Raw genomic sequence first — 6,000 nt, forward strand, 5'->3', positions numbered from 1 at the left:
TTGCAGAAGTTTTATCACACGAACAGGAAAAGCGATCTATCCCTTGTTAAATTATCATGTTTAGAAGAACGTGTCCCCTCACGTTTCACAAGAAACACAGAACCCTGGACAGTTCGCCGTTTTAGAACTAATTACAGCTCACAAATGCTAAAAAACAACTTACCAAGGTTCTTAAATGCTTACAACAAATCTGGAATTGATATATATGCCCTTACCCCATCAGAATTTTCTCGACTTAATCAGCGGGACTAATATTCATGTTTATACGGTCAGCTATTTCAGAAGTGCAGATTAGATGAGTTTACAGCTTTTTGTTCACATTTATATTACATATATATGTGTATATATATATGTTATTTTTCGTTTGTCATCTGTGAAACGTTTTGTAACTTCACTACGCGCAACTACTCACTTTTCACTTAGCGCTTCTCGTGCATTCTTGCAAAACTGTGTATTTTTGTATTGTTAAAAACACGCGGCAGCTCCGCGCTGCCCATGTCTTGTGGTCATAGGGGGCAGGGTGTTTTTTCAAGCTGCACTTGCAGCTTTTCTTCCCTGTCTCCCCCAATCTGTTGGAAATAAAGATATTCAAACAGGTACCGCTGTTAACAGCGGCATCGAATTTCTATACATTCGGCGATCATTGAATCTGGTTAGTTAGTATATATGGTATAGTTAGTGTGTTATTCTAATTGATTACAGTAAAGTCGCATTGCTTACAATATAGACGCGTGCGTTTGCTTCCGTTAAAATTGTTTTAGGTCCCTTACCTAAGGGTCGTCCGATAGCGTCACCTTAGAATTAGTTCAATGGTAGTGCGGCGATGCAATACCGAGCATTGAATTCAGCTTTGCGATATTCGGTTAAAAGAAACAAGCTCGGACTAGAATTCTTCCAGGAAATGTTAGTGCTTTCTGACTGTTACAAGCGTTGATGAGATAATTAACGAACCTATATGCAAAAACTCAAAGCATGTACCTGCAGAAGTTGTTCGTGGTATACAGTTCCGTGGGGTCCACGCACATCGAGAGCGGAACCTGAAATAATCCATAACAGCTATATACTGCTGCGAGCTAAGCCCCACATTTTCTGCCGAAGTGTACGATGTCTCGACCTTGTGTGTGACCTTGCGGCTTAAAGCGTACTTGTGGCATATGCAAGAGATTTTGACATGGAGTACTGCGAGAGAGAGAGAGAGAGAGAGAGAGAGAGAGAGAGGGAGAGGGATATAAGGAAGTCAGGGATATTAACCAGTCAAGAGTCTGGTTGGCTACCCTACGCTGGGGGAAGGACGAAGTAGAAGAGAGAGAATGGAGAGAGAGAGAGAGGGTGTCGAGACGTGCACGGACAGTCATTGAGCCAAAGCCACTCATGCAAACCAGACGTTCTCAGAAAGCACAAAAGTGCCTTCACTGTCTTCTGAGCCGATGATCGGTAGGGACGGTGCTCTAGTACTGTTTGTTCACTCATCGGACGATCCTCTAGCTCCCTGAATGTGTTGGAAATAGATCGTCTTTGTGCTTCAAATTGAGGACAGTGACACAATAAGTAGTCAATATCCTCCTCGCACCCGCAAAAATCACATGCGGTACTATCAGCCATTCCAATTAGTGCTGAGTAAGATTTTGTGAAGGCAACTCCCAGCCACAACCGACACTTCGCGTGGTGCAGTCCGGCCGGAGGTCTGAGTTGCAGCGATGCTGTCTACTGCGCCTTGTATGGGCGGTATTCCACTCTGCTAAGGAGAGCGTGTGTACTATAATCCGAAGTCGCAGCGTCAGTCCTTGAGAGAGGAATGGGGACGCAGCAGTCTTCTTTGTTTGACGTCCGAGCTGCCTTATCTGCGTCATCATTTCCAATGATACCGCAGTGACCTGGTATCCATTTAAATAACATATCATGGCCTTCTTCTCTGAAGTGGTGGACAACTTCCACGATTTCGCACGTGAGCTGATCGTGAGTTCCACGTCGGAGAAATGACTGCACACATTGTAAGGCCGGCCTTGTATCGCAGAGGAGTGCCCGTTTTTGAGGACTTTCAGCACTTATCACACGAAGCGCGTCGCGGAGACCTGCGAGCGCTGCACCTGCAGACGTAGTGACATGGGAAGTCTTGAATCGCTGGGTTATTCCCGTTATTGGTATAACTAAAGCGCCACCGGAACTGGTTGATGTAGTTTAGCCGTCAGTATAGACGTGTTTGCAGTCGCTGTATTTCTCGTACAAGAAGAGTAAAGTAAGTTGCTTGAGTGTTTATGCTGGCAAGTCTGACTTTTTCTGCAGTCCTGGGATTGTAAGGCTTACTTGAGTACGGTTCACACACCATGGAGGAATCCAAGGCCTTGCCGCAGCACGGTGCGCGAAGCCAGTTGCACTGAATGTCGTGTGGGGCCTTTTTTACAGGGAGACTTGCGAGGACCTGGGTAGGGGTCCGGGCGAAGTGTCTTATGTGCACACGGATTGTTTCAATGGTAATGTGCCTTCTAATAGTGTAATCTAGATCGACCACAATAACTTAGTCGTTGACGCACTCCGTGGTAGATATGGAGTACTGCGATAACTGATAAGACTGCAATAACTGATAAGACCGCAGTGACACTTCCTTTTTGCACTTGTTTGCGGCGTCACGAGAATCGCGCTGGACTCCGAACTTTAGCTTAGTGTAATCTACATTCTCTTATGGATTGAGGGGAAGTGGTTGAAGGTGAGAGTATTGCGGGTGCGGGCTCATGCCCGGACGGCAGTGCTTTCCAATTTGTGCTGCTTCGCTACCAACCACAGACATACATAAAATAGCTCGATGCGACCTTTTTCTAACTCTGAGCCTCTCATAATGCTTTGCGTTCCCTATCTCCAGTTCAAAAAAATAAAAAAATAAAAACGCAAGAAATAAGAAAAGAAAATAGGCAAAAAAATTATTTTATAGCAAATATTGCAAACAAGGAGCACTCAGTGCGCAATAACCCAAATTAAACAAGACAAAGAAACCGGTGCCAGAATTAGTGATTTTTCGAATGATCAAAGGGGCGCATCTGTTTGAGCGGTTGTTCTAAAGATAGAAAAAGAAAACTCAAGGGCTCCAATATTTCTTTTATTCCCCTAACATACAAAACAGCCTTTATGATCATCAAACTTCCCGATACGTTCCGAGATTCCAACATGCCTTAACCATGCTTACAGCGCAAGGCTTCACGTGGACGCAAGAAGAGACTAGCTACACAGAGAGTGCTGACTTCCAGCAGAATCTTTAATCACGCAGAAAACACTTATATCCATTTTTACAATGAAACGCAAGCACAGGCGCACTGCTGTCTTCCAATCGCACAAACGTGAGTTCCGCGTTATATCAAGGACACGGGTTGTATACAACATGCCACATTGATGTATGTTGTACCTCGTGTTACCTCCGGAAAGCTCGAACGCTCCAGTACCACCTGAAGGACTCTTGGAAACTCCTGGACAGCACGATAAGCTCTTCCGAAATCAGAAGACGCTTATAGCTTGCAAGCATAAGGCAGCCGACGCGACACGTGCTGACTACACCATGTCACTGCATGGACACCGTGTTAGAAATAGTTTTAGTAGTATTAGTAGTAGTAGTAGTACTAGTAGTAGTAGTAATATTATTAGTAATTATATTAGCAACTGATTGGCCAGTTAAAGCCTAATATGAAGTATGCCTGTAAGTTTTATGAAACTGTGACAACAGTTGAATATAACGAATAATTCGTTATATCCTTCCTGCCGCAGGCGTCACACAGGTGCATGATCCACATCCGCCGCCAAGGCCATGAGGGATGGCGCTGGCAGCACTCCCATGGGCTTAGTTTTTTTTCCATTCACTTTCATTTCCATTTGATTAGCAATTTTATAATTGAGATAAGAACTGCAAGTCATTTTTGAATTGAATTATGGGGTTTTTACGTGCCAAAACCACTTTCTGATTATGAGGCACGCCGTAGTGGAGGACTCCGGAAATTTCGACCACCTGGGGTTCTTTAACGTGCACCTAAATCTAAGCACACGGGCGTTTTCACATTTCGCCCCCATCGAAATGCGGCCGCCGTGGCCAGCATTCGATCCCGGGACCTCGTGGTCAGCAGTAAGTCATTTTCCCTGTGCTCTCTGCTTGGTGTCATTGTTTGTTGGCTTCTCATGATATATATATATATATATATAATGTATGTGCGTGTTTTTCAGCAAACACTTTCGTAATTTTTCAAAGGTTGCCTGTGGCAGATAGCGCAATTCTAGTTTATGAGTCGGTCTACTCGAAGCGGTGGACACTACTTGCACAAAAAATTTAAATGCAAAATTGAATAGTTAACAAGAAATCACTTATTAACTTTCTGGCTAATTATCTTATGACCCATATTGCAATTTACACATTCTAGCAGTGTGCTTCGCAACGCAGATCCACTAGGAACGAATTCTCAGGACTACACCAGTTCAGAGATATAAATTCCCAAACTTTGCGGAGAAATGCATTGGCGTTCCAGTTATTTGTGTGCTTCAGTACATGAAAAGGCGTTTTGTTATATATATATATATATATATATAGTGCGGAATGTAACACGTAACAACCACGTTCGATGCTTTCAGCGACAAGCTAAAGCTTTCTCATTTCACCACAAACGAGACAATCAATACCTAAGAAGATGGTATTTTAATCTAACGGATTGGCTAGAATACAAGATATCCTGTTTTGCGCAAGGGCACTGGGAATAGCCAATGCAGCAATTATTTTCCTCATAAGTTGAATATATTTTTTTCTTTTTTGAAAAGCTTAGCTAACGTTAGCTTGGAAACCCTGTAGCAGGAGAGAGAAATAATTCATTTCAGCTCAGACTGAAAATTTGGCACGCACTAATATGCACTAGCCGGCTGTACTGATCAGCAGGAAAGCGATGTAAAAGAATGATGAAATGTCATCATTGAAGAGAGGAGAAAAGAATGTCCACATATAGCAGTCACGGTGGTTTGTTATGTTACATCCGTACGCAATATTTCTATCTCCACAGCCTCACAGCTTACAAAACAAACTTTTCCAGTACCGCAAATGTACAGTTATGAGACGTTTTCTAAAACACTATATTTTCCAAGCTTGTGCTATAACGTCACTTGTAATTTGTAGGTCTATACTACTTTAGTCTAACATCCCCGCAACATTACAGCCGTCTAGCCACTGGAGCCGATCTGAATTCGCCGCGTTGGCATTGTCGTGCAAATAAAGCGCCATGAGCGCTAGCTAGCCCATGAAAACTGCTCGTGCGTCATCCTTGGACGCGAAAACGTGTTTATCGCTTCAAACGACGGCGGCTCTTGAGATATGGCTCCGCGATCCCTTCGAGACAGCGCCTTTTCTGCGCAAGCCCAGGCAGCAGAAATTTGTACCCCATAACTGTGGCTCTCTGAAATGCGTTTTTTTTTTCTGACGCTGCAATACATGTGACTGCAGTGCCGTTGTTTGTCTCACGTGGCAGTTCCCTGAATTTATATTCATGCCGCGCACTCGGCTCTCGGAGAACGTCGTGGCGCTGTTTCTTTCGTCTGATCTGTGCACGCGCGCAGACCGCCAGCTTTAATGCTTCCCACTAGGTCGGTAAGAGTTTATGTACTACATTCAGCAACATAGTCACTCAATTTGTTTTCTTCTGAAACATTTTACCCAGTTTGCGGTCACGTCCACGCGTTAAGCAAAGAGGTACATGCATATTTCGGTGAGTGTACATAGTGCTGTATCACCCTGCCGGGGGTCCTGACGAATGGGCTGGCGCATGAGTGTAGCCAGGGCTTCTCGTGAAGGACGACAGGTTGCTTTCGGAGCGATCATTCGTCATTATTAAATAAGCTCAGCGCAGCATAAAGAAATAAACAAGTGGAAGGCATAAGAAGGCGAGAAACAAGACCGGGACGGACACCACCCGCGGCGTGCTCATTTCCTTCTCACGTTTTTTCTTTGGGACAAGGTTTCTCTCTCTCTCTCTCTCTCTCTCTCTC

The sequence above is a fragment of the Dermacentor variabilis genome, chromosome 1 (assembly GCF_050947875.1).
Source record: "Dermacentor variabilis isolate Ectoservices chromosome 1, ASM5094787v1, whole genome shotgun sequence".
NCBI lineage: Eukaryota > Metazoa > Arthropoda > Arachnida > Ixodida > Ixodidae > Dermacentor > Dermacentor variabilis.